Below are 20480 nucleotides of genomic sequence, written 5' to 3'. Positions count from 1 at the left end.
AGAGAGATAGGCACATAATACTTAACTCTATAATATTCTAATTTTCAATATTTTACACACAGAATTAATATTAATTACATTTGTGTCTTGCAAGTAGATCAACACATCCTAGTAAATTCTACTCCTTCTACTGTGAAACCTATCCTTCTTAATCCTTGCATATATCTCACAAATAAGTTTTCTTTAATCTTTTAATCACCCTTAACTTTGATTTTTGTTTATTATTATGTACCATTTGTATTTCTGGAAAAAGTGACATGTTTACATGGGTGAGCATGTGTATGTATGTGTGTGCTCAAAGATTTCTCAGAGATATTTTTCTTCAGTATTTCCTTTGATCTGTCACAGACGCTGACAGGGTAAAGGGCTCTGCCCCACTCAGACTTTTATCAGAAAATTCAGTTTGCTGTTTTTTATGGAATGCTGTAAATATCTCCTGGCTACAAAAGCACGGACAACTTTTTATGAACCAGTTCAAGCATTCCCTGTGAAAGCAGAAAGTCCAGTGTGAAAAGTTAGAAGTTTGACTAACTCTTCAAGGAATGGATCAACGCACCTTTGTTTCTGTTTGCTTATTGAAGTGATATTGAACACTTAAGAGTTAATATTAATAGACATCTGCTTAGTAACCAGCTGTTGTATTAACAAAATCTAAATTATTTTTCTTTCTACTCTTAAAAGTAATACCTAAAATATGAGATCATAACATAATTGCTTTACTAAGGAACCACTGATCATAACTTCATGCTTGCTATCCACTGTTTCTCTTTTCATAACAATTTTCACATGATTCATAAAACTAGACTTTTTCTGGAATATACAGTTCTATTTTCCCATTATCATTTATGTCAGTTGTAGGGTTTTTTTCAGGTATCTTTTGTTTAATTAAAATGTTTTTCTGAGGCTGCTTTTTCAAGTAGATGGTATAGCCATGTGAAAGTCAATACAAATGGGTAAAAGAAGAAGAACCAAATATCCAAAAAGTCTTTGATATATAGCTAAAATGTATAAAAGTTGGTTCTGTTTGTTGAGAAGGATATCAAAAATAATTTATGGAGCAAAACAATAAATAAATAATACATAAATAACCATAGGTAGCAATTGTCTTACAATATTATCAATCACAAAATAATTGTAAATGTTAGATAATATGTCGATATTCCATGCTTCCTATATTGGTTTGTTTCCAAAGATATCTGTGGAAAACCAGTGAAAAGTCTTTACAAGAAAGCACTAATGTAAAGGAAAGGAGGTGATCAATTCACAGTCACTTCCAAACCAGAAATGGCATAGAGCAGTGGTTTTTAACCCTTCTAATGCTGTGACCCTCATGGTGATGTGACCCCCAAACGTGAAATGTATTTGTTGCTATTTCATTTGTAAATTTCTATTGCTATGAATCTTAAGATAAATTTCTATATTTTTCCAATTGTCTTATGTTACTCCTGTGAATAGGTCAGAACCCCATGCTGAGAATCACTAACAAAGGAAGTCTGGCAAAACCATTCAGAAAAAGAGATGTGATACAAAACCAATTTGCAGTCTGGAAGAACTACAATTAATTTGAAAATTGCTTTTAATTTATTGAGTAAATCAATCAAATATACAAATAAGAAAATTTGAACATTTATTAGTAATATTTTAAAGATACATACAATAAACTTGAACCAGATGCATACTAAATACCATTATTCCCACTTTATTTTGTAAATGGAAGGTACAAGTAGCAAATTCTAGCAAAATTTAATAAAACTAAAAATATGACTGTATACTACAAAGATTAATTAAAAGAAAAACTGTCATCAGTCATGAACAAGATAGCAGAATTTAAGACATAATATTAATATTGTTCAGTATAAAATTATGATTTAAATATAGAATAATTATGATTAGATAGGAGAACATTGTTATTATTTTTCTTATAAGCCTTTATGTTGTGTGTATGTGTTTGTATGCTTGTAAGTGTACGTGCATGTATATGAATATATGTATGTATGTATGCATGCATGTGCATATGTTTATATATGCCATGGCACCTGTGTGGATGTCTGAGGCCAAATTTTAAAATGTAGTTCTGTCTTTATACCCCATAGATCCCAGGGATCAGACTTGGCAGAAGATTTATTTATCTACTTAATTATCTTACCATTCCTGTCCATGAAGTTTTTAAGTGCCACACATAAACTGAACAGTGTAAGATACAGAGGTTTAAATTAGTGATAGATAGGAAACTTTGGAGAATATTTAACATTATACTAGAATAAATAAATTATTTGTAAATAAAAAGATATGCAGTATTGATAAATGATGCTGCTTAAAATTTGAAGATTCAGAAGACTCAATAATTAATATTTAAATTTTCAAATTTATGTTCACAATATGAACAGTATTTTCCAGATCAACATAATGATTGACTTAAAAATATAAATGCAGAATAACTACAAAAATATAGAAAAGGTTATTAAACTAAGGCTATAAAACAGTAGGTGCTAAGAAGACAGATTTCGTCTGAGAGATATGCTAATTAAATGATTTTCATAAATACCTGAGGAAATTTTAGTAAGTTCACCAGATGAGTGACCAAATACTGTCTGTAATTTAGCACGTGGGAAACACATCATTCAAGAAAAAAAAGCAGAATTGCCTCTTTTTATGGTTGTCCCTAAACTTTCTGAAAGATTCCTTTCTCATGTACTAGTCAAAACCTAACACCAATGATAGCCTTTGCTGGAGAGGTTGTGGAGAAAGGGGTACCCTTATCCATTGCTGGTGAAAATGCAAACTTGTGCAACCACTTTGGAAAGCAGTGTAGCGGTTTCTCAGGAAATTCGGGATCAACTTATCCCTGGACCCAGCAATACCACTCTTGGGAATATACCCAAGAGATGCCCTATCATATGACAAAAGCATTTGTTCAACTATGTTCATAGCAGCATTATTTGTAATAGCCAGAACCTGGAAACAACCTAGATGTCCTTCAATGGAAGAATGGATGAAGAAAGTATGGAATATGTACACATTAGAGTACTACTCTGCCATAAAAAACAATGACTTCTCGAATTTTGCATGCAAATGGATGGAAATAGAAAACACTATCCTGAATGAGGTAACCCAGACCCAAAAAGAGTATCATGGGATGTACTCACTCATAATTGGTTTCTAGCCATAAATAAAGGTCGCCGAGTCTATAATTTGTGATCCTAAAGAAGCTAAATAAGAAGGAGAACCCAAAGAAAAACATATAGTTATTATCCCTGCTATGGAAAATAGACAAGATTGCTCGGCAAAAAATTGGGATCTTGGGGGTGGGGAGGGATTGGGGTAAGGGGAGAAGGGGAGAGAAAAGGGAGAAGGGGAGGATAGGGGGAACTTGGGGAAACAGGATGATTGGGGATAAAACAAGTTTGGATAGAGGAGCAGGGAATCACATAACTTAATTAAGGGAACCACATTAGGGTTGGTAAGAGACTTGAACCTAGAGTGGCTCCGAGGTGCCCAGGGCAATGTCCCCAGTTAGTTCCTTGGGCAGCTGAGGATAGGGAACCTGAAATGACCCTATCCTATAGCAATACTGACGAATATCTTGCATATCACCATAGAACCTTCATCTGGTGATGGATGGAGGTAGAGACAGAGACCCACACTGGAGCACCGGACTGAGCTCCCAAGGTCCCAATGTGGAGCGGAAGGAGGGAGAATATTAAAGAATTTAGCAACATGAAACATCATTTAACTTGATCTCACACTATTTGAAATATACTTTACATTCACTGACCGGCTCCAAGTCACATCACATCACAGCTAGCTAGCACTGGCTTTCCAGTAATAGTTTTTCCACTTCATATGTCTGTGCCTTCCACACTCATAGTTTATGAACACCACACACCTGTCAAATACTCACAGCAAAATTCAACAGTTCTGGTCTAATTCTCAAACCTAGTCTGATGGATATTTCAGGTAAACAATCCAGAAAACGTCACAGACACTTATTTTCCAGAGTGGGCCACTAAATATACAACAGCTCCCTGTAACTAAGTCAGAAAGCGTGAGTCAATCCATCCGTCAGAAACTTTTACACTTTCTCTCTTGTGTAGACAGTAGTCCCTGATGACTGCCTTCTAAACTGAATTGCAGGTCAGTGATGAAGGAAGCTGGGACAAGGCTGCCGTCCCAGGAATCTACTTCTGTGCCTTTTCAACTTTTACTTCTGTGTTTGTTTTAAAATATGACATATTATAACAAATTTACTGAGTAAATAGCTGTACTAATTAGTGACTTGAGTAAATTTTGATCTCTACGTAAAAAGACAAAAGAGAATTTTAAATGTTTTTCTAGTCCCAGTACTTTCACTTATTTCTAGCCTTGTCTTACAAAAGAGAAAAAAATATGATATGATTCTTTAGTTTTCTACATATTGTATTCAGGTGACTCCCGAGAGACTATCCCTCAAGTAAAATTTAACCTTTCTTCCATTACTTCACAGATTTATTTTTCTTTAGTTCTTCATTAATATGACTCATGAAGTCTCCTTAGAAAGAATCATACCAAATGTTTGTTGCACCAGCTCCTTGGCTACTCACGTCAAGAATGTACAATATTCCTAGTATAAGAAGGTTTCAAGAAAATTTATTTGAAAATGCATACTTTGGAACTATCGAAACAAAACAGCAACTGTAAAATTATTCCCATTGATTTTTAAACTCACAAGTGCACATGAAATAGGCAATTTACCTTTTTGTTTTATTTTTAAAATATATTATGCTTGAAAAAAATAATTTAAATTAAAATTGCTAGCTACATGGAGATGATAGCAGAGAAATCACAGAGTAAATTGTTCTAATGAATAAAACACACAGAGGGAAGGGTTGCTTTACAAAATAAAAATGCAACTAATTAAAATCCTTGGATATTGGAGTCTAGGTGAAAATTCCACATAATGTTACTCTCTTCACTCTTTCTCCATATAATAGAAAAACGCATTTGGAAAACTTTGTATAAAGAAAAGTAATCAGAAATAATCTGCTATCTAGAACACTGGGATTGTAAATCTCCATGAGGATATAATTCAAGGACTATCACCTACCTGTGACCATTCTAGCAATCTCTCCCCAGGAACAAGGAAAGTCCAAGGAAATCTTTAATAAACAAATGACTTTCAAGGGGTCATTTCCTTCCATCTCATCCAGGTTTAGAATCCGGAAGCCTTTTCACTTCTGAGGTTTAATAAAAACCTTTCTCATGTTTTAGCACTATGGAACTGCTTACTTCTAACACGTTTCTGCACTTATTACTTAGTGACATTTTCAGACTAAGCTGAGAACAATCAGGGAATGCTCACAACCAACCAACAAAAATCCTTTGAAAATGTAGGCGATTCCATTCATTTTGATTCTGTATATTTATTTTGGAGGAATTTTCTTAAGTATTCTAACTATATATCATGTAGCACATCTGTCTTAAGTGAGATGCTAAAACTTAGAACGACTATGGCAATCTCAATAGTAGCCAGCAGGGAATGTGTTAGTTGCACTGATTCCATGACTTCTAGACAGAAATAGCTTCCATTTGGAGAATAATGGTCACTCTTTCTTAGTTACAAAATCACATTTGATATCATTTAAGGTATAGAATTTCTTCTAAGTGGAGAGCACGGAGTTTGAAGAAAAGTCTTATAGAGCTGTAATTTGTGTCAAAATTCCCTACTTAAAAAAATGTGTCATTTACTGATGCCCTTGTTCTAATAGTTTTAATCATGGCCTTAGGATTTTTCCTCACCCCTTTCCAGACAAAGTGTTTTTTTAAGTTAAAGTAGATAACTAGAGTCCAATTGCTAGAGATTGTGGCAGTATGTCTAAAGAGGCATCAGTTAATACCTACTAAAGTGCTGCTGAGACCCAAGCAAATGTTCCTTATCTTACACCAAGGGAGAAATATAGGAAGGAATGCAGGTAACCCTAAGGAGCCTTTGTCAAGATGAGGTCTTTAATACAAAGGCTCTTAGCCTTCCTAGTGCTGTGACCCTGTCTTACAGTTCCTCATGTGGTAGCAGCCCTCAGCCACACAATTATTTCTGTTGTTACTTCATTGCTGACATTATGTTACTGTTATGAATCCTAGTATAAATATCTGATGTGCAAGATACCTAACGTGTGACGCCTGTGAAAGGTCCATGACCCCCAAGTTGAGAACTGCTGCTCTAATCCTATCTGACAATTGGAAAATATACCACTGGTTGTGACTTTGGCATTTTCTACACTTCTTCCTTCTTTCCTTCTTACTTTTCTTCCATACCTCCTTCCTTCCATATGTCCATTTTTCCATCCTCATTATTCCATGTCCCCTTTGAAATAATTATATTAAAATGTAATTCCATTTAAATTATTCTCTGGTGTCATATTTATTTCCCTAAAGTAAAAGATGAAAATTAATATATTTTTTCTCCATTACTCTTTTGAAATAATGCATGATTTTAAGATATTTCTGGAGATACCTTCCCATTTTCCCAATTTAAAATGATTTGAGTATACAAAACAGAAGACAGAAACCTTCTCAGCGCCTCTAAGACAGAATGGGAGACAAAGAAAGAAAGATCCAAGTCCTGGTGCGAGGCTCTCTGCCCCTGTCCCAGAGGAGAAAACAGGAACTCTATTTTGGTGAGCAAGGGGGGGGAGAGACAGAGACAGAGAGAGACAAGGAGAGAGGGAGAGAGAGAGAGAGAGAGAGAGAGAGAGAGAGAGAGAGAGAGAGAGAGAGAGAATGAATTAGATTCAAAGAGGTGAAAACGATGAAAAGTGGGCTGAGATCGGTGGCCTGTTGCTACCCAAGAACATGTTGATATCTGGACCTAAATTGCTGCCACGGACCATCTCTGCACTAGTGGTCCTGCCACAACCGTGGTCTATTGTTGATTTCTGTACCACCTGTTTCCACTGAAGGCTGAGATGATAGGGCTGCGCAGAGCTGAACCAGTCACTGACTGACTGCAGTACTAGGGAGAACTTGTGTTGGCCCCCAAGCGCTGGTGCGCTGGAGAGAGGGTTGTCCCTGCACCTCAACTGGGTAGCATGACAGAGCTGACTCTGTGGGCACGGGTGTGGGGACGCTGGCCCTGAGGGTGTGAGAGTGGAAGAGAAGGTACTGCTCCCTTTGTTTCTCATGCAGTGTTAGCCCCTTTCGCTCTGTGGTGGGCAGAAGACAGGACTCCTGGGTCATGAGAGTAAAACGGTTGGACCTACCCTTCACTGACTGCAACACTAGGAGAGTGGGTCCTGCACCTCACCTAGGCACTACAGTAGTGCTGACCAGTGGGTGGTGGCTTGGGTTAGTGAGAAGGGAGGAGATGGCCCCACACTCTTCCTCTGCCCTGTGGTAGCAATGGCAAGGCAGAGACGCTCTCCCCATTGCCCCTTGGCACCTGGGCACGGGAGAAAGCTGATTCTCGTCCTTAACAGATACAGCACTTGAAAGAGCAGGCCCTGCACCTTGCTTGGGTAACACAGCAGAGCTGACCCTGTCGGCTGGAGAGTGGGTGAGAATGTAAGGCTGAGACATCTGGGTCCATCCCTCATCTGCCATGCAATGGTGTGTACAAGAGATTGAATCCTCCCACACACCCTTTGAGGTCTGTGGTAGGTGGGAAAGCTGTCCCAGAGGTCAGAAAAGTGAGAGAGTTGGCCTTCTAATCAGCTGCAGCACTCTGAAGGGACTCGTACACCTCACCTGGCAACACAGTAAACCTGACCCTGGTAGTGTAGGTGTAGACAAACTGACCAGAGGACATGAGAGCTTAACTCGTCCCCAACACTTGCTACTTATACAGCATACGGTGAGTTAGCCTGGACAGTACTGGAGAGTTCACCCTGGTGTTGAGGATGAGAAAGAGCGCTAAAGATCTGACCAACCCAGCAACCATCCAGAGTGAGATCCAGTGCTATCCCATCATCCACCCCACCTGTGATCTGCTGGAGCACACAAAGGGGCCAGATCTGCACCAAAAGTTGCAGAATATCCATGACACAGGACAACAATAGAATATCCAAGAGGAGCCCCAGTGTGGGCCTCTTATCTATGATATAGCAAAAATCAGAGCCCTTGAACCAGACCAATGACTCATTGCAATGAACACTTGCGATTAGTGATGTATGGACTAAAGGGTTTGCTATGTGACTCACGGTGTCACGCTACAGACGTTTCTTTTCTTTTTTGTCATTTTTTCCTCTTTTCTTTTAAATTTTGCTTTGTTCTATCCTAGATAAAGATTACAAGGGTTAAGGGCAATGGGCTGGGATTGGAAGATGAGTGGGGCCAAGAAGCATAAGGTAAAACCATCAAAAAATCAATAAAATGTTATATTTAAAATTTTTGGGTAACTATGTTATATATCACATTTCGGACTATTCTGCTTTTATTAAGTTAAATTCTAAATTCCCCAGAACAGGAACACAATAAGTTACATTCATTACCCAGCACACTATGTGTTCATTATGTTTTGAATTCCAAAAAGGAATCATGAGTCTAGACAAGGAATCTTAACTGCTTTCTTTTAATAAAATTGAAGAATACATATTTGCAGCATATCATGTGCTTGTGGCTTTACCATGACATTTTTTTTGTTTGTTTATTTGTTTGTTTGTAAAATGATGCATCAGTGAAACTTGCTTTAGTTATTCCTGGAATTCATACCTATATAGCCAAATAAACTTGTAGAAATCACACTGACATATTATTAACACAGAAACTACTTACAATATAACTATTTCTGATTGAAATTTTTATCTATATAATAGAATAAGAATCTGAAAAGACATACAGTTTTGAAGTTGATATGATTTTGAAATAGCATTATAGTCTAAAAAAACTGATCTTAATCAAAAATCTTGCATCATTCTGACATGTGTACTGAACTATCTTGATTGTTCTGGCTAAAGTTTCATAGCCTTTTCAATCTCAAAACCACATAGGCCCTTTAAACTTCTTGCTGTTATACTGATTCAATAATGTCAAATTCTGTTTGTCTGGGGGTTTCTCTCTAGCTATGAGTTCTCCACTGGAGATATGATTTAAGTAGATGACCTTCGATTAAGCTATCATTCTCTATTGCTTTCACTTTGGTGCTGCTGTACTGGCAGCAATATAAAGGTTTCAGTAGCAATGCTTCCCATGCATGTGATAAAAGTCTGTAAAGATTAGCTTTCCCTAGGTACTGACTAGACTCTACTAGATTTAAAAGACACTAAATGTGCTCTTCACAAAGTTTCTAGAATAATAGTATGTGTGTGTGTGTGTGTGTGTGTGTGTGTGTGTGTGTACTCTCAGAAAGACAAATGCATACTCCTATAATAAGAAGAATCTGAAGATAAAAAAATGCACCATATTTAGGAAAATAGGAGCAAACAGGGTCATAAATCTAATGATGCTGATAATGATAACATTGTGGTGATAGAATTAACTATCTGTATTCAATGCAATATTTTAGAACATTATTCTATTTAAGAACAATATTACTGTGGCACCAATTTGAAGATGGAAACTACTCATTTGTTCCCGGCCCAGACCCACACAAAGTAACCACACAGAAACTGTATTAATTAAAACACTTCTTGACCTATTAGCTTATGCATATTTCTAGCTAGCTCTTATATTTAAAATCAACCCATCTCTATTAATCTGTGCATCGCCACTAGGTTGTGGCCTACCAGCAAGTTTCCAACACGCTCCTACAGGTATCTTTCTCCTTGAGCGGCTTCATGGCTTCTCTCTGATTCCACGTACTCTATATATCTCTGTTCAGATTTCCCCATTGGCCTTTCTCTGCTAAGCCAATGGCCCAAAGCAGTTTTTTTTATTAACCAATGGTATTCACAGGGGAATCACACATCACTGGTTGATATTAAATTCATTTCTTTACAAGATTAACACTGATTATCTAAATCATTGAGGTAGAAACTGCCAATGTGGTACATTACACCCAAATCTTTATGTCCTTAGTTCCTATGCTATGATGGCTTAAGAAAAATAAGTTCGTCTTTGGCACTTGATCAGAGGATTTATTCCATATCCTTTATGTTCATTGAAACATTTCTTTATTATCATTGATAGGTACTAATATTGTTTTGCTCATATGTCATTTTTGGACATCATAAATATTGTCCAGTGGGCTTTGATTCTTTTTCTTTTATTTGTATTTTTAAGTTCACTTAGCACAGATAACATTTTTTGAATGATACTAATGCAGTAGAAATCCGAACTGCCCCCATGCAGAGGGTGTCCGGAGAAGCAGTCTAGGTATTTTGTAGTTAGTGATTCAGAAGTCTAAGATGAAAATTTCCATGTAAAGCAACCAGGTTATCGCCACTCATTCTCCTCTCCATAACAAAATGGATTGTATTTTCTGGTTATGGGTACACAGGGATTCTGGCTGTTTCAACCCATAGGTAGCAAGAAAAAGAGAGAGAAAGAATTAAGGAGGGTCAGACTATGTAGTACTTTGTTCTAACATTTCAAGTACAGGATTAACAGTTTGACTCTGGATACTGTAGATGTGCGGTTCTCAACCTCCCCAACACTGCAACCCTTTAATACATTTCCTCATGCTGTGGTAAACTCCAACCATAAAATTATTTTTATTGCTTCTTCAGAAGTATATTCTTGCTACTTTTATGAATCCTAATATAAATAATATCTGCTTTCCCATCGTTTTCTGTGACCCCCATGACAGGGTCTTTCAACGTCCCAGTTGAGAATCATTACTGTTAATGGAGAATACATTGCTTAAGAGAAAATTAGACCAAGTGTTTCAACTTGTTGACCTAAATGGAAACATAGTGAGAAAAACTGAAAAACAATACAAAGCTGGCTAAAGTCAGAAAATAACATTGTTGATTCGTTTCTGATAACAAAGGAACTTCAGAATCAAACTGCAGACTTAATAAGTCAGTTTCTTCTGATTAGTTGAGTATTCAAATTATTTTCATGTTCGAGTTCTCACTTACATTCGAATTTAGATGTGAGCTGGATGGACAGTCGTGGAATTCTGATATTTAAGCACATTTTTGTAGGAAACATGGCTGATAAACAATAACACTTCCCGATTGCTGCAGAAGTGGAAGCCAGGATATTGGTTGCATTTTCTCATCCCTAGTTTCCTAATGACTAGATTCTACTTTTAAATATATTGGTGGCAAATTTGAGAAGCATAGTTATTTACCATTTGAAGGATGTTTATGAAAAATACACAGAAAGCATCGTAAGGGACAAATGAGAATTAATCATGCCCCAGATGACAAGAAAACTAGCACAAGTAAATAATTTGTGACTAGAAGCCAACAGGTTACATATAATTAGTAATTGCTGTATGCAATTAGGAAAGAAAGCCCCAATAGGTAATCAGGACAAGGTGAAAGAGCACAGTTAAGTCCATCTGTGGAGTTTGCAAATGGGTAGCAGAATCTAATTCTGATATTCAGATCAATTGTTGTATCCTGAATTTATTTGAGGTCATGCCATGAAGGACTGTAGTTACTAGCCATGATTGAAGGAGAAATCAACTCTGTATTCTGTTCTCATAGTACAGGCTCCTTCAATTACACCACGATTTTAAGCAGACATTGCCTAATATTAGCTCATAAAAGTCGGGAACTGTTTTGACTTATATTCCTCCTCAGAAATTTTAGTTTACTGTGACAGCTGACTCAATATGTGTGCAGGAGTGAGCTGAAAACTGATTTCCCTCAACTAACCCTACACAATAAACCTATTATGTTGTTCTTCTAGATGATTTTTTCATGTGTAGAATAAATTTATTTCACTTGGGCTGCATTACTAAGATGCATATTACTTAATGAATAAAACTTATTCTGTATCTATCTCCTAAGGTCATATGAGTTATCATTAAAAAATAAACAGTAAAAGAAACCATGTTTACATAACAAGAAAGGGTGATTTCTTTATGTGATAATAAATATATTTTAACATAATCCCAAATATTAATGTAAACAACTTAAAGGTTTCTATTCTGCTGTATTGACAAAAAAACATGCATTTCTAAAAAAATAGTTTTTTACAGATGATTATATATTTGGATACTTTTCCTGCTTGGATTAAAAAAATGAGTGCTACCCATCAAAACACAACATAAATTTCATTGAATTGAGATTCCTTTGCAAATTACCATGGAATCTCTTCATTGTTTTAAAAATATGTCCATGTTTTCTGTTGATGTTAGTAAGCAAACAGAGTGATGCTAAATTTCATGGATCTCATCAGTGTATCTTCTCTGCTACTTACTAGTTGTTTGGTAGAGGGTGCTTATAATGAAATATTTAATGAAACTATTTGTAAGTTAAGAGCTTATCAGAAATACCAAACAAAGTAGCAATTAGGTATAAGGTAAAATAATATAAATATATACAACGTAATCATTATTAATAGAGGAAATTACTGTGACGCCTCCTTAGAAAAACAACCGCTATACTAAATGGCTGAAAACTGTCAAGAGAAACAAATTATAAGCTATTTAATGAATTGACTTTCTCTTTGTGTGTTTTCCTTGATGTGGGTATATGTATGTATGTTTATGCTTTTACAGTGGGACATGAGTGCATGTTTGCATACATGTGTGTGAATAAGCATAGAGGACAGAGCTCAACTCCAGGTGCTGTCCTTCCTCAGAACATTAGTTTGTTCTGTGCCAGGGAATCTCTCACCGGCCTGGAGCTTGCCCAAAGGCAAGGCACTTGTTAGTGAACTTCAAAAAATTATAATGCCCATTTTTATTCCCATTTCTTATGAGGTCAACCTGTATTTTCAAAGTTCCAAAGTAACACTGTTCATCACATCCTTTTGGAAATAGCATTGATCTTTTCACCAAAAGTTACTTAATATTTAGATTTTAAAAAAATCCTGTAAAAGTACAAAAAAACTGAACCTGATCTTTAGAACTCAGCTTTACAAAATGAAAATGATGCCCATTACAAACAAACTGCCCATAGCTATGCTGAAGGATATCATTCCAAAACTGAATATGATACATGCTTATCTAATCAGTTACTATATATAATAATATTATAAATAGTAACTATATAATAAATATTAACTATACTTTCTATAGTATACTTCATTATCTAGCAGTATACACTGATCAGGAAACCCAATCCTCTCTCTCTCGGAAAATTTTTGCATAGAGATGACGAGGCAATAAACAAAAGCAGAAGTATATCAAATAATAAAAGTTTTTCTCTGAGGTTGAAAGGCGACGAAGTGAGTGCTAAAACAGAACATTCGGGAATGGCTGACTCTCCTATTTAGGCGATCAGACGTTTCTCAATCAATGTGATGTGGACTATGAGAGCTGAAGGAACTATCAAGGCTGAAATGCACTTAGAAGTGGGATGTGTAAATGTCATTGATCTTGTGAAAGTCTGGCATAGTAGATAATATCAGAGCAGTCAGGGAGTGAAGCAGGAAAAGAACAAATAATCAAAACTTCCAAGAGGTTCCTTATGAGAAGCTATTTAATTATATTTACTATATAATAAAGCTATGAACAAATTCTAACTGGGAGTTGCATGATCTAATATGATCTTTCTGTCTGCCCTAAAGAGATCCATATTGGTAGTTATAAGCAATTATAGTGGTACATGTGGACAATGTTAGTGCTTGAAAGAGGATGCAAAACAATCCATGATTCCAGGGCAGTTTAACATACATAGAGAATCAATGGACAGCCTGAACTGTGTTGCAAAACCCTGGGGCCTTGGATGTAGCTGCATGGTAAAAGATTTGCACAGTAAGTAATTTAAAAGCCCCAGGAACAACCCAAAAATCTGGGGATCCTGTTACTTCATCTCAGATTGGCATATGAATACCTGTCCAATAGGTTTCTTGGGGCAAGGGACCTGCGGAAAAGGACTTTCACTTAGCAAGGACTGGTAAACCTATGGGGCAGCATTAGAATTTGCAAAAATCATTCAGTTTGCAGCCTCTGCTCTCTCATTATACTGTTGATTCTTTGGGCAATTTTAGTTTTTCTTTGTCAGTCACTCAAGTAACAGATGTAATTTTCCTTGGAAACTCTGTTTTTTTTTTTCTCAAATATTTTCCCTGAGGGTTGATCAGGCAACTAAAAATTCTCAGATCTCTTACCCAGAATTACTAACTACAACTCTCAAACCTGGAAGCTTTTCTGACTCAACAGAGATGGTTAGGTGCATATAAGAAAGCAACACTTGGAACATTAACCAGGTTTCAAAGTTCTGGAAGGGAGAGTAAGACATGCAGACACAGAGTAAGAAAAAAGCCTCACGAATACACATAGCATCAAATGTCAAGAGTAAATTACCAAGCTTAAAGACTCAATGGTAGAATGTGGTATATACTTCGAGAAAGAAAAACTCAATGAAAAATGTGGGTTAGATAGAACCATGTGTACCATACACAGGAGCTAATACTACTGCAAGGAGTATGGCATAGAGGGAAAGCAAAATGTACAACTGAACAAGTTAATGATGAAGCTTAGCTAAAATAATAAAATAGAAATAACAAGTGAACAACTGAATATTGTTTGGGCCATTTGCAAAACTGGTGGGGGGCATATAGTTAGCTGTTTAGCAATTATTGTGGAAATGGCATAGGCCAATGGAGGTAGTGCTGACCCCAGGAAAGTGGTACTAAGAAGGTATAAGAAAGGTAGCTAAATTTAAATCTGGGGACTACGTTTGTATGCAACATTCCCCTACTATCTCTGCTTCAGTTCTTGCTGTCAGGCTCCTGTCTTGTTTGAATTCCTGCCTTGACCTCACTCTATGATCTTCTGTGATCAGGACTAATAGTAAACTAAAGCTGCTTTTAATCATGGCCTTGACACCATTGGAAACCAAATTAGAATAAACTATTTCTCATGTAAGGAAAAAAGTGCGGTTAGAGAATGTGACATTTTAGGACTCCAGGAGCACGATGGTTACCGTCACTAAAATGTTTTGCCCCAATGATTTCATCGGTATTTAATTTTCTTTTGACAAGTTATGACTAAGTGTCACATGTCTTTGAGCACGAGAGCAACCTGGTCTCAGCAGTTGTTTCCCAGGGTAAGTGTAGTAACGCCCATGAGGAGGGTCTGAGGAAATACGAGAAGGGCAAAAGAAGTTACAGGCTGAGAACAGGTGCTCAGTCAAATCATATGAAGGTGGCATAGGTAGTCATAAACCCTTGCAATCCAGGCAGATATTAAAGAAATGCCCTTGATACTCTCAGACAGTGAAAAAAGAATTTTTTTTTCTAAGTCAAGCATGACTCACTAAAGAAATAATTTCAAAACATCTGGGGGAAAGTGGGTTTGGTGGTTTGAATAGGATTTGTTCCCACAGGCTCATAGGAAATGGTACTACTAGAAGGTGAGGTCTCATTGAGAAGGTGTGTCCTTTTCAGAAGAAGTGTGTCATTGGGGTGGCCTTTGACGTTTCAAGTGCTCAAACCAGTGTCTTTTCTGTCTAATTGTCTGTTTGGATGTAGAGCTCAACCACCGCTCCAAGACCATATCTGTCTGCATGCCACCATACTTCACCCCAAGACAACCACAGACTAAATCCCTGAAGTAAAAACCAGCCCCAATTAAATATGTTCTTTGGCAAAATTTGTTCTTTCTTCACTGCAAATAAAACCCTAACTTAGACAATTCAGAAGCCACCAAATATTCCGTGACAGTTGTACATAAAATGCTTGCCATCAGATTTCATTTATACAAGAGTGATTACAGGTAGATTTAATGATCATACACGAAGAATATGTAGATTTCAATGTAACTGAAGAAGAGTAACTAACTTCTGAAGTAGATCTAGACATTCATTTTGTTTTCTCCCTACATTAAAGGCAGCATAGATTTTATGCTTTGCACTTTGTCCCAATTCAATGTCATTGCCCACATTAAGACAGTGAACTGAGTGGAGAGATAGCTTCTTAGTTAGAGAAAATATTTGCCAATCCTAGAGTAATCTGTATACTGACTTACCTCTTGAATATATACAATATAGGTTTATATATCCTATAGATATATAAAATTATACTCACATAGTCATACTATATATATGAAATTTATCTGGCATATGTATCTGTGGAAAAAAACAAATGAATATTTATAGCTCAATAAGACATTCTACAGCTTAAAAATTAATAGCATGATAAATACGAATAAATATATAAATGATTAATCACTGTATGGAAAATACATAATATACAAAAATGTAATCATTACAGAAATATAAATTAAATCCACATCATTACAGAAGTATTTATTGAATTCACAATACAATGTTCACATGATAGTTACAAAAAGACAGCTTAAAAGATTGATAATAGCAAATGCTGACTGAGAAGTGGTGAGCTGAATTCATCATCTATTGCTGTAGGAAAGACAAAATCAAATAGTCACCTTGGAAAACTATTTGATAAATTGTGTAAAAGTAAGCACTCATTTATAACAGGACCCAGGAAATTCTCTTATTTATCAAAAAGAAAGATCACATGTTCATAAGAAGATATTGAACAAAGTTAATATGGGCATTTGTGGTAACCTCTAGATGGACCAAATCTAAATACCTGCACTCAAGTGACTGGATTAAAAGAAATAGTAATGTTAATACAACCTGAATCTACTCAGTAACAAAGAGAAAAACAGGCTTATCTTATACATGCTACAATATGGATGAGTCCCTAAAAAAACATGATTATATAAAGAAAACCTAAAGTCAAATGAAATTAGAATTTAAATTTAAATTGTCTAGAATGCAAAAACAAGGTCATATGAAGTAAGATTTTAGACTGTGAAATTAAGTTAAATAGATGTAGGCTGCATAGAATGTCCATTTATTATAAAGAGATGATTAGGGAGACTCTCCTGGCCTTTTCCCAAGTTCTGGGGCCCCTCTTTCAGTCAACTCACCGTCTTCATGTTTACCATCCCCATGTGCTGGGTAAAATCTAGGTGATCTCTTCTTTTCTCATTGTAGACTCTTAATGATAAGAAAGACGCTGCCAGGATATCATCATGTAAAATCTCTACTATCTTATTGTGTCTACATAAATATATCTTATTATTTTTCTAGTAGTTGCTTAACCCCAAAATAAGCCTCAATACTATCATCAATAAGTTTGTCAACTGTATAGTTGAATTTGAGGAATAATGCACAAATCTTTGGTTTATTAGATTTTTACTGAGAGTATATTTTAAAATGCTCATATAAGGCAAATTTGTCAATGATACTCCATTCTAATTGTTATAGACTATTCAAAGATATGTGACATTTTATTTTTAAAATGAATCCACGTTTTAACGTGCCTTAACTTGTGTGTTTTATTAGACACTGGTAACACTATGGGAGATTCCAAATTGCATATACTACTTTTTGTAAACCAGAGAGAAAATGCCATGCTAACAATGCCTGCACTGTAACATTTATGGTACTTTTTATTCCAGTCTGAAATATTATGAACCATATATGATAACTGTTGTATAGTAGAGAATACTTTTAAATACACTTAAATAATTTCAGAAAAAGAATGACAGATCATATAGAATTCAAAGAAGATTTTTATTGACTCATTCTCCTCTATAAAAAAGAACATTATTAATGAAGTCATCTGGGAAGAAACGTGGATTTAAAGTGTCAGGAACAATTAAAAAGCCTAAGAATCCAAGGAGAATACGCTTGCTCTAGTACTCAACTATCTCTTTAGATGGAGATATGATGCTTTCTGTTTTGGTCTGATTTGTGTTTTTGTATCTGTCTTTTTCTTCTCCATGTCTACCCTCTTTTGATACTCTCCTCTTCATCACGCCACAAACGTGCATAGTCTTTGCAACATCAGTACTGTGTATTAATTTCCCACCTCATGGAATTGTTCTTATACCCTGCTTCATTAATCCAAGTCACGTGTATCATGATGTGCCCAATATATATTTACATGTGGAAAGATCATGAGTCCATTGAATACAGTCCCAGGTTTCTTTTTATGTTATTCATGGAAGCAGGTATTGCATCTAGAATATTCCCGGGCTTGAAAAAAATGCTCGATATATTCAAAATGTTGAAGAAATTTGGATGAAAATGTGTAAGGAAAAGACTAACACTTAAAAAAGGAAAGTGGACATTGCTGATAACTTGGGGTAATGTGAAACGTTGTCAAGATCTTTCCCAGAACAAAGCCAATTGGCTACAGGCACTGGGTAAGGATGTTCAATTTCATTTTCTTAGAGTAAAGGGCACATTTCTATCTTTCACACAAATTGGTGCAATTACTGGAACGAGACAGAATTATCTTGCTTGCTACTGTATGTGCTTAGTTTCCCAGAATATCGAAGATACCTTCAGGGATTTATTAACAACTTTCTACAGTCAGACTATTTTAATGTTGTGAATGCCCTGGACACTGAATCCTCCAACTATAGAAGAGTGTTAGTTCCAGAAGTTTTTGCATAGTACCCTTATAATTGTGTTAGGGATAATATAAATTTTAACTCATAAATGGTCACTGGTTTCTTTTTCTTACCTCAAGATCTATAATGAATATGGTGCCATAGTTTGATTTGTCTGCAAATCCTCACCCAAGAACACAGTGATAATATATTATCAGTAGTGAAACTGGAGAGATAGTAGTTATTAAAGTGAAAACACAAGTGGATTTTAAATCCTTATGGTCAGATTGTAAGTGACAGAGAACACATAGAAAAGAAATTAGATAGAGGGAGTAGATATAGATGGTGAACAAAGAAAATATAGCCAGATTTTCGGATTGGAGATGGAAATTATGAGAAGGCTTTGTCCTTTTGAACAGTGTGTACACACTGAGTCTGTTGTAATGGGGAAGATAATAAAAAAAAATACTAGAAGGCAATAGGCATACTCCTCTGCATATTTTTCAAAATATATATTTCAGTAGCATCTAGTATATATTTATTAAAACATTGAGAAAAGCAGGTTCATTCTCAACCTTATTCTTATGAAAATTTCCCAATGGCATACATATTTTGTTCTCTCCTTCCATGGGATTCCATGCCCACATTTATTCTTGAGACAGGAATTCTATCCAGCTTAAATTTGCAAAGGTCTTTTGTAGAATGTCACAATTGCCATTGGTTCATACATGCAACTCTCTTTTTATGTCCAGAAAACTATAGGACTTTTATTTTAGCATCTATTCCTACTTGTTACAGTTTTTCCAGGTCTTCTCTGATGAAGATGTCTCAATAGTAATGGTAGTGGTATGATATATGATGCTCCTTATTTGGGAGGAACTCTCCATCATCTCTTGCACATGGATGATTTGTGGGATTCTTTGTTAATTTCTATTTCTCATAAGAAAATGCTTCTTGGAAGAGGGGTAGGAAATACAGTGGTCTAAGGGTATGGCAATAAGCCATCAGTGATAATTTTTTAATATGTCAATTCACCAGAATAATAGTATTGTTTATCCACATAGGACCTATCTAGACTCATGTTCTTTGCCCTCTTAACAGTGCCAGATTTGGGATTTATCTCATGTTTTAAGACTTAGATATAATCAATAAATGATTAGTTTCTCCCACATAATTTATGTCTAATCTAAACAAAATCAATTTTAGTTTAAGATATTAAAATTGTCCAAAATATAATAGTTTAAATACAAAGATTAAATACATTGTGTTTTATATATTTATTTTCTCCTTCTGTTATTTTGCCCAGGTCCCATCACAGCCCAGGGTTCAGGTCCTCAGACAGGGAAGGGGAATTATTGGAAAATGAATTGCCAGAACACCAGATGTGTTTCACATCAGTCATTGGCTTGAATAACTCAAGCCATCCTTATTTATACTTCAAAACAAACATGTTTCTCTACCCTACAGGATTAAACTCTGGGAAAAAAAAAGACAAATACGTTTTCTCCCAATTTTTTTTTATAAAAATAACTTTTAAACCTAAAACAGCACTCAGCGTTTTGTTTGCTTGGCTAAATATCAAGTCAGGCCCATCTAGGTGCACATTCTCAAGAACAACAGTATGGTTTAAAACTTAACAAAGCATATTTAGAGAAATAGGAGTGTTTGTCATATACTGTTTGCATACAATTAGCTTGTATTTCTTTAGCTGCCCATTAACTTTTATTGCCTGTGATCCTGTCAGTACTGAATAGAAAGGTTCCCAGAGACTGTGGTAAAAGCTGGTTTTCTAGTTAAGGAACCTGAGAAGCATCAGTTCTCAAGAAACTTAGGAAGAATCTTTTTGAGGAAAATAATGGGGTTTCTGGAAATGATCACATCTGTCTCATGCATTACTGACAAAGTGACACTAAAAGTCATCAAGAGAATCATCAATATTATGAGAGAAAGGAGATCATTCAGGCTACATGGTTCCAGCAGTATTCTGTGTTAGACCAAGGTCCATTAATTCTTGCCAAGTGAGAGACCATCTCCATGAGTTTTGCCTCATGGAGACTCATTTTGCAAACATTCA

The sequence above is a fragment of the Microtus oregoni genome, unplaced genomic scaffold (assembly GCF_018167655.1).
Source record: "Microtus oregoni isolate MIOR12 unplaced genomic scaffold, Mior012 000001F_ref0000356, whole genome shotgun sequence".
Lineage (NCBI taxonomy): Eukaryota > Metazoa > Chordata > Mammalia > Rodentia > Cricetidae > Microtus > Microtus oregoni.
The sequence above is the reverse complement of the archived record's forward strand: the minus strand, read 5'-3'. Positions refer to the sequence as shown.